Raw genomic sequence first — 16,909 nt, 5'->3', positions numbered from 1 at the left:
TAGAGCCAATATGAATCAATGTAGATATATGAGTAGGACTCACATGACCAACTACAATGTCTAATAGAAAGGTACCAACCCTTTGAATATATGAAGAATGTCTCCAAATAAGGTGGATTGAATACCAAGAACATCACCATATAAAACTGCTATAGTCTGAACTGAAAAGCATACAACCATATGTGTACCATAAAACCAATCTGTATAGTCCAGCAGATGAAGTGTCCATGCGTCTTCAAGAAAAGCCACTAAAGGGGCTAGGAAGGGTTTAAATCCATATAATAAGTGGGATCTAGAAACGTTAGTTCAGCGACCCTAAGGAAAATGCCACCAACCACTAATCTCACATATTAACTCAATAACCCAAAAAATCATGTGCCAAGCAATTTTCTAGAACATATAATTTCATGTGGGCCCTCTTGGGAAGCGCTAAAAGGGGAAGAATACTAAAAACCATTCAAAATTTGTAAAAATAAGATGATATGCATACTTATCTGTCAGCTTTGTAGTATGCAGTTAAAGATGAGTGAAATCCTAGGACAAATGAGATAACCTGAAAAGGAAAGATGAAAACCCTTAGGGTAATAATGTCCACCAAAAACTTTGGATCAGCTGCAAATGAAGCTAGAAATGAGTATAGTTGCAAAAAATACCAACATGAGCATCCAACACACAAATCCATAGTGTTGGGTGCCAAAATTTCAATACTTGAGGTAGAATATTGAAACAAAACAACCCTAAACAAGGAGTCTACTAGGTAGGAAAAAAAACAATAGAACAACCCCAAAACTTATTTAATTCAAAATTTCAGCCTCCTTCAAGATACAGAAAATACCAACAAGATCAGGAAGAAACCCTAATAGTTATAAGTGAACCAACCTCTTTGCAATCTCAAATAGGAGGGAAAATTATGACTTCATAAAAAGGAAATGAAAATTAATTGATTACTTGACCAAATTTATTAAAATACTTCCTTCACAAGAGGATACGGTAATATATTGAGTCAATTTCTTAAGTGTAGTTAGGGAAATATTTCATTGATGAAGGGTTTAATCCCACACCAGTTACCTGAAATAAGGCAATAGATGTCTAAATTGACCCCATTATTATCAAACAGAGTAGTGATAGTAATTCATAGAGACATATAATCCTTTAAATGTGAATCATAAATAATAACTATTTTCAAATGATAATTAGGCATAACAACTCACCAACATAGTTCCATAGCCATATCCCACCTTACATCTAGGCATAATAAATAGATCTTTCTTATCTTTAGAAACCTAGAAGAAAAATTTAAGTAGTCATAGCCTCATGCAAATGTTCCAAACTTTCACAAGAAAATCACTGCTAAGAGACCAATAAGAAAAGTACATACAAATTAACTCTCCCCACTCATATTGGATTCATTAATCAATAAGGAATGTCTTGTAATAAGAATGCCATCTGCAGGGACCTGAACATGAGAGATAAATCTTTTAGAGCATAGTTATTTAATTTATAAATGGAGAAACACATTGACAACATTAGTACTAAGTACATAAACGAGTTCAATATACCTAATCACCAATATTGAGAAATCCGACATCACCCACTACAAGATCAAAAATGGAAATTGTACATCTTCTTCCACCATTTATCACTTAAGAAAAAAAATGCATAACAATGTTTGATCATAATAATGAAAAGTAAATCTCAAGAATTGCACATATGTATATATAAATGTATATACAAAAAATTTCAAAATGAGAAAAGTCAAGGAGGAAGAAAAATGAGGAAGAAGTTGTTAAGGAAGAAGAAAAATCCAAGCCTAAAACATCCATCTCTAGCCTAACAACTTAGCATGCTAGCACATAGATAAAATTCCATGCATTAGTGATCATCGCTAAGGGAGTTATTAGAAGGGGATGAGACTATGAAAGGCCCTTGGAGCTCCCATTACGTCAAATGCTAGCTACAAATAAGGTAGTTTGTGGGGAATCCTTTCAAGCGACACCTACAACATGTATGGGGTTTGGGCATGATTCGGACTGAAAATTGTATAGAAATAAGTGAGAGAAGATTATATTTTATTAAGGAACATTTGATATATTGAAACCCTAAAATAAAATATAAATGAAGAGGGGTCATGCACTTCTTTGATTCCATCCTCTATAATGTCGATGGTTTGCATAATGTAAGAAGGATGTTAAGCTTACCCTACAAACTATAAAAATGTGTAGAAACAGACCTTGCAGATCACAATGAGACCACTATTGGTTGAACAATGGGTTTGTGTAAGCCACTAGCATCCAAATTACATACGTCCACTATATTGTGTATGTATTCTCTATCATTTCATATTATACTACTATCAACCAAAAAATAGTATAAACAACTAGGATCATTTAAAAATATATAGTAATGACATAAATTACTTTTGAATTACACCACATTTCTACTAGCATTGTCGACCATTTTACATTTGCACATTACACTAGGAAAACACTTATTAACGTACAAAAGCAACATTAAACTAAAAAAGTCCACATCAAACGTTGAAATTAATTCTATTTTTGAAGTTTCAAAAGTTTTCCTTAATTTTTTTTCCCATTGTTATCTATTTTACAAGTTCAGATGAATTCCAATTCTATTACTTAACTCATATTTCTGCTCACTATGCCTATATTGTGGACTAAATTATTATTATTACAAAACACTTGACAATTAAGATATGTTGCTAGATACAGCACAGGGAGGTCTAGGATTAGTGGATCTAATCTAGATCCGCCTAGATCCGTGAAAAATACAACAACGTGGAGGATCCATACTTGTAGGAAATAGATTGTATGCCGAGGAAATGGATCACATGCTAGGTAGATGGCTCTTGCAGATTTGAAGAGGAATTCTAGGGTCAATTTGGATGATTTGACTAAGTCTAGGTCAAATTGGTTCCAAGTTTGAAAAAATTGGTTCCATCTAAGGGGGTGGATACTTGTGTCTACATTTCTATCCTCCTTTCTAACCACCCAGCTAGCTCGATGGAAACGTTTGTGTTTCAAGTGTTGGGACTAGTTGAAGTGAATAGAATTGGTTAGATAAATGCTAGTTGTTTGCATGCTCAAAGTATATGGAGTACATGTTTCCTCCCAAAAAATCCAATATCTACTTAACGTGGACCATGTGTAATTCACCTTCTTTATCTGAACCAAAATATGGATATAAGAATCACACAAATTAATGAATTTTCATAGCATGTGATGCTTCTAGAAGGCTGCTTGTTGTAAATAATGCATCGTTCCTCCTCTTCCACAGTTAAAAATTACAGTTACTAATATCATACACAAAAAATATAAATATTTATGATTAATCTAGGAGGGTTTGTTTTTCTTCTTCCCTGCAGCACATCGCCTCTCTCCCCAAACCAAAAAAAAAAATCTCTAACACACTTGAGATCTATAAAAATTAAAATATTTCATGAGGTTTACAAAGTATCAGGGCATATTGCTCATAGAGATGAGCCTTAATTATAACTTGTCTTAGCTTGATTGAATCTTGATCTACATTGCATCTTGGTCTTACCCAACTGCTTCCTTCCTTTTTTGGAATCCCCAACACCTTTCCTGGGGAGCCATCATAGTTTCTCCAGCTCATTATAATTCAGCAATAACCCTTTTCAATAGTGGTTTCAATTCTAAATGTTGTGATTTATAAATGGTTTTATTTTTTGAGCTCAAAGTATTTCTTAAAAACTTTAAATATTATTATATTTTATTTTTACTTGGATTTGAAAAAATCTAGTGGATCTGGATCTGGATCCGTATGTGAATCCATAAATAAATCCTGGTAACTTTGAAATTAAGTTATTCATGAAGTGAAATGTCCAGGAACAAGGAAATACATGACACATGTATGTTATTGTTTTGAGATTCAAAAGATTCTTACGTCAAGTGCGAATGCTTTGAATGTAAGCATTAATTGGAGGCCCAATAATCCATCATAGAGATGAAAGTAAGATAATGACTCAGTAGTCCAGCAGAGGTGTGAAAGTGAACTAATGGCCACTCTCATTCTAATTTTGGTACTTATCAATAATTGTAACACAAATGACAACATGATGTTTGGCACAGTTCATTTCACCAAAATAAAAAAATGGAGACCAACAAATTATTACACCTGAAATTTAAGAGAAATGCATCTCTTTTCTATATGTATCCCCCTTCAGAGCTATCATTTGTGAACTACAAGCTTTTCTTATTGTTAGATAGTGTTACATTACAATCATCTAAGATTTGGAGTTGATGTTGAATTGCTTTGGCATACCGACATACCTTCATCTACAAGGTGCTTCTCTCACAATCAAATGGAAATAGAGAAAATATAAGAGCTCATCTCAGAGCCTTCTAATTTCATCCCCAAAGTGGCTGACAATTAGTAGCTACTACTAACAAGATCTATCCATAGTTTTGAATGACTTCGATTCTATAAAAGCCACTCCATCTATTTTTTCCACCAAAGGCAAAAGAGTCATCTATCTAAAGGCCTTGTTACTAAAATCAAAACATGAATTTTGAGTCAATAAAACTGATATTAAAAATAACTAAGGAAATTGATGTAGTAGTGACAAGTAGGAAAGTTTTTTTATGCAACATAATATATTGTCACATGGAAAACGTTATTTTTTCTACTACATATCGAGGCACTTCTAGAGAATTACCAGACTATAACATTCTACAATTGTATTTGTTTTCATCTCATTTCGATTTGCAAACAGATTGAGGAAAAATTAATCAGTGCAATTTTTACACATCAAACATACATTTAGCAGGGCTCTACTCTACTACAAGGCCTTCAAATTTGCTAGAAGTTCACATGTAAGTGTTTCATAAATTATAAAAGACACTTGTGTTAGTAATGGCTTGTTGGGTTGATAAAATTGGATAGCTAATATAGCCCCCAATGGGGGGCAAGTCCTACCAAGCGATATGCCCCATGCTTTTGAATGAATGTAGAGCACACAAAAGAAGTTGGGGTGAGGTGCATGTCCTTGGTGTCTATTACCAAATAGATATCACCACTTAGGGTTTCAAAGTTGAAGTCCATTGAATTGAATGTCACTAAGGGTTCCTATGTAATGCTAAATACATGGTTTTTAGCCTCATCATAATAAGAGGAATCATTTTGTGGAGGCTTCTAGTCCAAAATCTTTAATCAAGCTGATCATGAATTCAAGACCATTTGAATTAACTTTCTTTAAATATTTATAAGAAACTAGAAATGATAGTAGGACGTACAAAAATATGCACTACACGTATAAAATAAAGAGTAACATTCCACTATTTGATGGTCAACATAACCCTTGATGGCTACTTTAGTGACAAATTAAACTTTATCAATTGTCTAAAACTTGTATCTTGAATCATGAATAGCTATTGTTGATTATAACATTTCTTCTTCACAATTTCACATTGACCATCCATACTTCACAATCAAGAGAAAACGGTGCAATTTAAAAAAAAGAGTGCAATTTTATAAAATCATGTTGTTTTAGTATTTCTCAGATCGAGATCTCAAACAACTGAGCTCTAAGATCCTCTTGGGACAATGAACTATATTATGTGGATTTGAGGAAAAATATTACTCATGGATAGGATGTAGTGTGATACAGTTGAGCTCCTTAAAATAATTTTTGAAAAATAAAGATAGAGTTTCACTAAGAAATGTAATTACTTTACTACTACTCAGGGATAATATTAAACGAGTTGACCTCTTTAAGATCCTTTGTGAAAATAAGCGATGAGAGTAATAGAATCTCATATAGCATTGGCCTCTTCAAAAGTTTCGGTGAAAATATGGTATTAGTGGTAATTGTATGGCATAGATAGAAATCATATGAGATAAGTTTACTGTGTTATTAAGAGGTGTATATTGTAGATCTCCAAACCCTAATTTCTTCAGTTCTGGTCATATAGAAAGATAGATATGCAACATTACTTTGTTAATTGATTCCAAACATAAGGCATAAACTGATAACACGTATAGTGAATCATTACCTTTCAATTCATTACTACCTATTGAACATATCCCTGAATTATTATCTAACAAATCCTATCGAAACATAAAAGGGAGATAACATATAGTTGTCATAATGCTTTGTTCAATTAGAAATCAACTATGCATATATGATAATATTGAATTTCAATCAAATTCATTATATATGGACTTATAAATAAGAAATCATCCTCTCGAACATCAATAAGAAAACCTTTGAATGACCGTTACCCTTTTGAAATTGCAAACTTGCCAAGACCTAGTTCTCCAATCAATAGAGTGATATTTTTTATCTGTCATGAAACAATCCTAATGCATCTATGGGTTTCATCATCCCTTCCAATGACATCATCAATTTTACCTTTCCTAGTCTTCTCTATCAAATATTTCCCATATTTGTCCCAAGCCTCTTACTTTCCCTTGGGATATGGTCTTAAAAAATTCAACAGAGCTAAGGATAAGCCAATTACCATCTAAAGGTTAAATGAAAGGCTTAAATTTTAGAGTATAATATGCACAGAAGCTTATGCATAGAATCCTCAGCTATATTGTCATTGAAATAAAAGTACATTTATGCTTCATATATGAGTAATGATTATGTGGGTTTAGTCTAGAGTGTTAGTTTACCCGTGTGCAATTCAGTCAATGCTCCAGGTACATTACATTCTTTCCACCAGCAGAGAAACATACATCAGGGTTCCATACAATGGTACAACATCCCTCCCTTCAACAGTTCCTATGGTAGCTATGAAGGTGTACTAACATGCCCACCAATCTTAATTCATTAGAGGATTTATAGAAGAAATGATGCGCAATAATGTTAATGCATTAAAGACATTAATGCAAATACTAGAGGTGGATAGAAAGGTAGATGAAAATGATACCTAGTAAACTTTACTAAAAGGACTACCCTAAAAAAAGTAAAAATGAAAAATAATAGTAAATTTGGTGCTTTTCCATGGGATACTAAATTGGGAAGAGATCCCTTTGCAACACTATTGGATGTGTCATTTTCTTGCACATGGCTCACACTATTGTAAATATGTTAAAATAAGTGATAGGTGATGAAAGTAGTCCAAAAGAAATAGGCTATATACCATATGATCCAACAAAGAAAAATAATAATCATAAATCACATTAATGAATGTAATGTATTGTGATTAATGGGGGTAATAGATTCATGGGTATAATTCATTATTGAAGAGCTTGAACTTGTGGCTGCAAAAAATATTTCATCACACTAGAACCAGATGCAACAATTGAGTATAGGAATTTTCATTGGTTAGTATTTCACGGTGTAGTGCCATTGGCATCTATAATTTTGGTATGAGCTCCACACCCACACAAGATTCCTCTTCCAACTCAACCATACCCATGGTTTGTGTAATTTTTAGGCCAATAATGCAATGGCATCACTAGATTTTCCAAATTGGAGAACTAGAAAGCAGGGATGAAAGCGTCCCATAAATCTCTGAGTTAAAAAAATATAGAAAAATCATATAAGGGGGGCACGCCAAAAGGTTGGCCCCTAAGAAACTTGAATCTAAACCCACAAATTAAACAAGACACCTATCAAAATTTATATGGTTGGTACATGCTACACCCAAAAAATTTCTTTCACATCCACATAAGGAATAAAGTTTCAATGTGGCCCCAAAAGTACAACCCCCTTTTCGACATAGCATAAAAGCAAGACATTCCTCTACCTCAATTTTATCCCTTGGCCTAGGAGATCACGCATTTGCAGAGAGGGTAAAGATGAAAAATTCAATGAGTTCATTTCATATGACCCTAAATATTGAAATTAATACACAAAAAACAATTTGTGGACATCTCCTTATAGTTGAGCAGGAGTGGGACAAAGAAAGATAGCATGCCTAGTTCTTTAAAATTGAGAAATAACCAAGGGACCAGATTGTTGAGGTAGATGAGAAGATGGAAGTCTAAATTTGATTCAAAGTGTCTAATAGATGAAGTAAATGCCATTCAAAACAAAAAAGGAATCCTCAATAACAATGCTAGAGTGATCAAGTATTCCCTGTGTGTTGTCAACAATGTACAACTTCTTATCTCAAGGAACAACACTGCGATTTTTGCCTCATTAGCTCAAGTAGAAGCCTGGTTGCAAAGAATTACCAAAACAATTGGAAGGGAAGAAGACCTGCATGGTTTCATGCAGTAAAATTGTCAAAATATGCATAGGTAATCATAAGTTATTATGATGAATAAAACATTGAAATCAATACTACAGAATAGACCATTCATACTTACTCGTTCTACCTTTGTTGGGTCAGGTTCCCATGTTGCACATTATACAGGAGATAATGCCACAACATGGAATGATCTCTCGTACTCCATACCTAATATGAAAAGTTTTTGATTCTTTGGAATCTTGTTGGTAGGTGTTGGTATTTGTGGAACTTTACAAGACACAAACAAAGAGCTTTTCAATAAATGGATTCAACTAGGCTTCTTTTATCCTTTTCTAGAGATCACTCAAACAAGAGAAAAAGTCACAAGTATTAGCTTTACCTATGCGAATTAGTCACATCATCTTCAAAGAAGGAGTTAGGTCTTAGAGAGAACCTCATTATTTGTATCTACAAATTGTATTTTGAAGCTCACACTGATGGAGAAAGAATCTTCCAACACACTCCTTTGAAGGTTCTAACAACTAGAAAACAAAATATACTCTTCATATTAAAATTTAATCAAATTGTTGGAGATACAAGTATGATAAATGTGTGGAATTACCACATTTATTCATTTTTGGAAGAATCCTAATAGAAGGAATAACTTCCACATTTGAGACACAATTGGGTTCGTAGCTAAATCTAAGTTACACCTGTGTAGATGTGAGATCCTTTAAAAATAAAGATGGCAATGGGGAAGGTTCTGTCAATATCAAATCTAGCAAAAAAGGTTCTAAGGTTGACCTTGTACTAGGATCATGGATTCATTGTAAGTATCCATTTTGATCTCTAAACATGTCTACAATTATAGGCATGTTTAGTCATCTAACAGACAAACCACATCTCTTGTTTGAGTTTATTGAGAGTAGTCCAAGCCCATTGGTACTTTTTCTTGACTTTCTCCAAAGAAAGGATGTATTTCTTGAGCCAGAGTACTTACAATGGTTTTATGAGGACACCAAACTATATTTCTCAAGACAACCCTTGGAGAAAGCTCCAAAGGCATAACCATATGTTTCATCCTCTATGTATGTTTGTAGTCTTGTTTCACCCAACACAATATTGTTTAATATCATTAGTGAGTTACAAGGCAATGAAGGTACAATGAATAGCATGGATAAGGCTATGAAGGACATAGTGGAACCAATAGTAAAATAAGTTGGGATTTATTTGGAAACAATTTCAGCCAAAGGGAGGTCAGTGCAGGAACATGAACAAAAGATTCTCTTTGGAAGAGGTAACATGATTAAAGAAAAAGGTCTTGAAGTGGAGATGAGCTCTAACATGCCTAGACACTTTGGACATGATGTTTCTAATCATGTAGTAGCTACCTTCCAAAAGGAAATATAAAATCCCATTCAATGAGAAGCATGAGATATTAATAAGGCTAAATTCAAATCCATAGAGGTCAGAATTTAGCATCATATTTCAATAGTAACTTTGTATATAATCCTGCACATATATTGCATGTTTGATGTTTCCAACTTTATTGCCATGTACCAAATTAGCATGGTACCTCTTGTCCATGAAGCAATGTTGGAGTTTTAATATACTATAGAGGCTCAATTATGGCTCCATTCATTTACAATAGAAGTGATTTATATACGCTATAGGATTTTATTAGTATTTTCCTTGGAACTGCAAGAGTGTTAGTCTTTCGAGGCAAGGGTCCTCACCATGGCATAAGAAGATCTATTATAATTAGTTCATGCTTGGCCTTCGTTGAATAAAGTTTACGGTGCTTCTGATTTTTACAAAACAAAACCTTGAAAGGAAGTTGTGAACATTTTGTAAACAACATAAAATGCATGTCGAAAGAGAGGCCACTAATTTTAAGTAATATTTGTGATCAAGTGAAGTTTCTATGTGCATTGAATTGATAATTTGTTGTGTATTTTTGCGATTTAGTTTATGTGTGATTAATAGCATTTGAGTGTGAATATATACACAAAAAATTGTAGGTATCCAACTCTCGTAATTGGTTCTAAAATTGTGATTCTGGTAGACACTAGCTATAGGAATTTCATGTAGAAAGGTTCTAATGCTCTATGGGAATCATAATCAATTCTTTTTGCGTTGTTGGTGAGATATTTAACCATTTTTGTGAAAATTGTTTGTAATTATAATGCATTGAAGAAGGCATTGATGTTATCCACATTAATTTCAAGTGGAAGGGTCTGAATATTGATCAAAGTTTAGATGGTTGTAATGAGAATTAGGCATAGTTGCATTGTCACTCTGCGTTGGGAAAACTATTATCAAGATTGTAGAGTAAACACAACAACTGGTCGTAGGAATGGTCAAATAGTGAAGGAAAATCACGACTTGGGTGCAGAGTGATTGAGACTCTATAATTTAAGGTCTTTGTGGAGATCTAAAGTATCTACGTTGAAATTGTGGAATTATTTTTCTGCATGGAAAGCTTGCGAAAGAGGGTGTTGGTTCTCCTCTACATTGTAATGGGAATATGTTGAGGGCCAATTTTTTCTCCCTAAAAATCACCTAGTCACAAATTGTGATCAAGTGTTGAAGGAAGGCACGGATTCTAAAATTATTTCCAAGGATTGGATCTGTCATAATAAGTATTGGCATTTTTTGTGTTGGTTAAATCTTAGTTGTAAGGGAAACATTGTCTTAGTAAGGAGAATCGTGATTGTTTTCTAGAGATTTCCTTCACTTCTATGACATCATGCGATTTGTATGGAATAATAGGAATGTTCCCAGATCGGTGGGGATACATTCAGTATTGAATAAGTAAAGGAAAAAATTGTATTTAGAAATAGAGAATTAGTAAATTGAAAGTTAGGATGTAGATACAAACTGCTGATTTTCAATGACATCTTTTGTGTATGCCGAGCAAACCCCTGGGGAAACCTGCATTGAAGGAAATAGGGTTTGATGTTCTAGTATTCAGAAGAGAAGTAGTATGATGTTCTCTTACTGGTGAGTATACCACTTGATGAAATCCACCAAGTGGCCTTATGCTATTGGAGAAAATTTGTAAATGAGGTTTAAAGGTCTAGCACCACTACAAAAATATCCAGCAAGTTTGTTCATTTGATAAGATTGGATGCTAAAATTTTATGAGTTTGTTGATGACTGTGAAATGAGCTTGCGAACATAGGATTTGTGTTAAATAGGTGAAAGGTGTGAATGAGAAGAGAAAATGAATTTTAGATAATCATGTAGTAAATGATTTGTTGGATATCAAATAGAACTGGAAATCAGTACAACTAGGTTATGATGTGTGAGGTTTATAAAATGAGGGGAATAGTTGACAACATTAATAACATACTAGTTATATCTTAATTCACTATTAGAAGTCTAATTGATTAATAATACATGGTAGTACCCATGTTTTGAAGTGTTGGAATTTCTACAATCAATGATAAAATTGTCTTCAAGGGAAGGGGGAATAGATTCTGCACCTGAGAATAGAGTTTTTGTGGAATTCCAATGACCCATATCTCAAAAGGGGGATATCATAAAGGAATGTTCTGGTGATGAACCAAGTTTCAGTGGTGTATATGTCCCATGCTTATATCTTTGCAATGAAACCCTTCATTCACTCCACGAAAGTCTTGAATATTCATTGATTCCTTAGTCTTTGATAGGAAGAGCACCCTTGTAAACTTTCTCAAAATCCTCACGACCAATAGCATTTTCTTCCCAAATCTTGATCATCGAAATGTTCAGCTCCTTGAGAGTGAATCTGTGTAGTCTTCTCCCATTGTGCATGGTTTCCCTATACTTTCTTCCTTTGAGAAGCATGGCCCCAATAGTCAGTGTTGTTTCCATGTTTTTCTGAGAAGCACAAAACCAATAGTCAAACCACTCATCGGATATGAAACCACTCTATCTTTCCATATCTCCTTAGTCATACAAAACCCTCGCTCTATTTTTCCATATCTCCTTAAGCACACAAACCTTTGAAGAACAAGGAAGAATAAATCAACGACTCGATTTTTCCATATCTCCTTAGTCACACAAAACCCTTGTAGAATAAGTAAGAATAAACCAACGATACCAAGAATAAGGATAATCAAACTCCAGATCTTAACTAAAAATTGTTTGTGCTAACTTGTGGTAGTTAATAGGATAAACCAGAAATTCTTAGAGTTGGTGTGGCTCATACAAGCTATGATTACTAAGTGATTTTGATAGTTTTTATTCTCAGAGATTATGATTTATTACATGAAAGGCTAGTCCCAAAAGTTAAAGTTGAAGACACATATACATTAGTAGGAAAAAAAATTCAAAATCGTGTTATTGAAATGAAATTAATTATCAACAATATTGGAATATTGAGTTCATATGCATTGTGGCATATTTAGTGAATAGTTTTTATTATCTTTTACAAATGATCTAATATTTTATTTAATAATAAAATAAATATTTGAAATATTGAATAAAATTTAATATAAAATTACGATAAGTAGATTCAAAACATACATTTAAAAATAAATTTAAGTAACGTAAATTGTATATATTTTTAATATCTTCTTCTCTCATTTTGTTACGAATATATTTTGAACTTTGAATATGATGGCCTTAAGAATTTTTTTAAATCTCCATAACATGTGGATTAAGAATAGAAAAGGTCTACAATTTATTTCAAATTGTGTATATAATAATTGGGATGGCAACATTTTTATACTCTAACAATTCGGTTAATAAATTTTATTTAAAAGGTAACTCCATGATTTTATTGATATCCCTTTTGTTCAATTTCTATTTTTCAAATGAAAAGTTTATTTCAACAAATATCACTTAAAAATTAATAGATTGTTTTCGTTTGAGTTCAATTTTTTTAGTTTATTAATACTATTTATATTATCGACATGGATTGTTATAGTTCTTCTTTTAGAAATCATATTTAGTATGAAAGGAAGAGAAAATATGGTATATTTATTGAAGTTGAATAATAACATACATATGATAAAAGAAAAGCATTAACCTAACTTCTTCTAATCCCTATGATATTTTCACACTTCATAAATAGTTTAGAAATCATTTCATAGGAACCATAGTTTATCCTTATTTATTGTTCATATTATTCCTTTATATTTGAAGTCCTTTATCTTAAGCGGAACTTGGCAGATCTGGTGTGGTTCAATCCAAATATTTTGAACATAAAGTTTTATCACTTTAAAAATTCATGAATCATCTAATAAATTTATAACAAAAAGAATCATATTCTTATGATCCCATTTAACAGTCCATTATGTTGTAGAGTGATGGATATAATAAATAGATATAAGTTTTTTTGGGAAAAAAAATTGTTCATTTTGTCGATGAAACAAGTTACATTATATTTTACCCCTCTAGTCTTTATAATGGACAAATATGGACTTTGAAGAATTTTTGTTTTCTATAGTAAGGTTGAATTGTTGTCGAGAAGTTGGAGGTGTGAAAAAGAGGTCGAAGGAGAATTTTTGCTACTGAAAAAGTGAGTTGAGTTTGCCAAAGAGAAGCCCATTAACACGATGTTTAAAACACTGAGGGGGGAGTGAATTATTATTTATTTTACAATTGTTATTTTTATGCAAATTAAGATCACTTATAACTTGAACACAAAATGAACTGTGATATAAATAATTTTATTTATCAATGATGAGGACTCCAATCATATGTTTACAATGAATCAAGTACAATGATAGATGAGGGCTCCAACCCTAGTTGAAGACTCCAATATTCAAACCTCCAAGCTCCAACTTGTACTCTACCAAGCACCAACTTGGACTTCACAAGGCTCCAACCCTGTCTTTTTAAGACTGCAACCTCTCCATTGGCACGGGCTCCAACATGTTCTTTTCTTAGGGCTCCAACCCACTCAACTCACCCAAGATTCTTCATGCTCTTATATTAGGGCTCTAACCCACAACTTCTAGACAATATAGATTTTTTTTGAGACTTCCAATATGTATTCAACATGTCTCTGACTTGGTATTTATTAATCTCTAAGAATTTCTTCACTAAGCTTCAAAAATGCATGGGGATATGCTCCAACAATGTATTCCAAGAAAGTTCTCCAAGAATACATTCAATCATCAACGACAAATTTGACAATCACAAATATTTCTTCAACACTTCTTCTTTAATATTATTCTACAATTAATGATTCTGAGGTACTCAATGTCTACAAGGGATCTTGCCCACTATGCTCAAGGAATGCAAGTTAACACCAGCTTAGCTCTAAAAGGTATCACCATGACTCTTCATATACACAGGGAATCTTCTTCAAGGTTACTTCATTTGGGCACTTCAACAATGTTGCTACAATTAGGGTTATTAGGTTTGAACTTCAACGGTTGATTCCAAAGAGTGCTTCAATATGACCTCAACAAGGTTACTATTTCACAAGTTGGGGGCAACCTCCAACACAAACTAAAAGAATTTTCTTTACTATCTCCAAGGTATGATCAAACTATAAAAATTTCAAGCAACCAATCTTCATTGCAATAGAAAGACTCCAAAGGTAACTCTCCACAACATGAAGTGTTTTATTTTCCACAAGAGTTCTAAGATCCAAGCCTAATGTCTTCTATCTGCTCCAAAAATTACTCTATCAAATATCGTAAGCTCTCTAGTGGTTACAAATATAATGTATTGTAACAAGTCTGAAGATTCAAGTTCTACTCATAAATTTAAGCCATTTTTTAAGTTGTCCAATCTCTTTTATTCCACAAGGTCTGCAAAGGTATGCAGGTGTCTAAGGCACTACCACAGGTCTAATGTTGCAGGTCTAATTCATATATACATAGCTGAATTTATGAGTTTTTTTAGCCAAAATTGTATGCCTATTAGGGCTAAATTTACAGGTCTTAATAGAGATGAGATTGCACACTTTGTTTGACAGAATTTGTAGGCTCCCACAGGTTCGAGTGCACAGTTTATGAGACACATGTCCAAGAACATGTCACAAGCATAGATGGTTGGACAAGTCCAAGATGCTACATGTCCTGACTTCAGAAGATATGCTCACAGTTCTAAAGAAACACAAAACTATTTTGGAATTCCTTCATACCATGGGTCCAAAGTAAGGGTTTATTTTAAGCCTCTAAATTTACCCATGATATTGCCTACGAAATAAAATATTCTTACTTATATTTGGTTCTCAAAATGAGTAGGTCTATCCCCAATATATACTTATTCGCTTATGTGAACAGGCACATATTTTGAGGTGAGGAGTCAACATGATCATGTAGGCCGACCATACTAGATTTATAAATATTAGTTTTGATTAAAAAAATTAATTGTACAAGGGTTGATATGAAGTGTCATGTTGTTGTCCTTTTTCCTAAGATGTTGCATTATTAAATGATGAGAAGAATCCTTATTATAGAATTCCATTAATATGGACTGATCACTTTGTTAATTGCTTACTAAAAACTTCATTAGACATAGGGACAGTTTAAAACAAGGATCATTTTACATGATATATTAGTTTGATGATGTTAGGATGAAGGGGCCAGTGTTTTGTGCTCCAATACTTAGAGATTCCACAACATATCTCACATCAAATTTTTCTATCATATTCATTTTAATAGGTTTCACTCAAGCTCAAAAATAGTTTCCAGAGTGTGTTCTTTTTAAATGTTGAAGACTTCTAACATGACTGAAGAATTGATATCATATTTTTAGTATTATGTTAGGTTCTGATGGGGGTATAAACATGTTCTTTGACAGTGGGCTCAATACTTCTAAAAATGAGTTACCCAAAATAGACCAACATTTCATGTGGTATCTCCTGGTTTCCTAACATGATCTTATTTCTGTCATTCTCACAATTTTTTCACTCATTCCTTTTAGGGCATAAAAGACTTACTGGTTAAGAGCTATAGTTTATTAGCCACCTTTTCTTTCCTATCAATGATAATATCTTAAAACAGGAGGGATTTATTTTGTCTTCGAGGGGTCTTGGTCAAGGGTCTAGTTCTTCGAATTTGTCAATTGAAGATTCTATAAGAAGAAGAATTCTTGTGGGTTTTCCACTCAAAGTTGGAGACTTTTTTCCTTGGTTTATCGCCTATATCTTGTGTATTTTTCCTTATATTTCTTTATGATTCTCTATTTGTTTGATGAAGACAAAACTACTAATAATCAAGAAGAGGAATAAGTTAATTTAACAAAGTAAAAATATATCACAAACAATTATCAAAGAAAAGAAATCACCTACACTTGTTTCCCATAGATTTCTCAACATGGTATCAGAGCTAAGGTGAAAATTCAACGAAGGGTAGCTTAAATAAGGACATTAAAGGCTCGAGGAATTAGAATATCATGAAGAGAATCAATAAACAAGAAGGACCACTCATCTCAAAGGAACTACAAGGACACAGATTACATCATCATCTTAAAGAAGAAAACCTCAAAACCCTAGTTCGTTTAAAAGAATGATTCTACACTGGAATCATTCTTGGGAACCTCACACAAGATTCAAGTCAAATGAGACCTAAAAATATGCTACCTCTACTCAAATAAAAAAGAACTAGAAATTGGAGCATCTTGAAGCCTCCACATCAAAGAAAAATAAGGAGAAGGCATTGTCATCATCATTAAGAAACCAAGGCGATCTTCCTCTCTTGTAAGGATCAATTTTGAAGGAAAACATCTTCTATCATCATCATCATCATCATCATCATCATCAGGAATATAGAAAGTTGAATATGTTTTCATCAAGGAGT

General features: G+C 33.0%; 1 pseudogene; it reads left to right on the top strand.

Moving 5' to 3' along the window:
* LOC149159166 (red chlorophyll catabolite reductase pseudogene) overlaps positions 1 to 9,572 on the top strand; it is an 86,656-nt pseudogene extending 77,084 nt beyond the window's left edge.
* Positions 9,573 to 16,909: the final 7,337 nt, after the last annotated feature.

Source organism: Pinus tabuliformis, chromosome 5_2 (genome assembly GCF_031772625.1).
Source record: "Pinus tabuliformis cultivar Carrire ecotype Pingquan chromosome 5_2, CPIR1, whole genome shotgun sequence".
NCBI classification, from domain to species: Eukaryota; Viridiplantae; Streptophyta; class Pinopsida; order Pinales; family Pinaceae; genus Pinus; species Pinus tabuliformis.
This window is presented reverse-complemented; position numbering and strand designations above follow the sequence as displayed.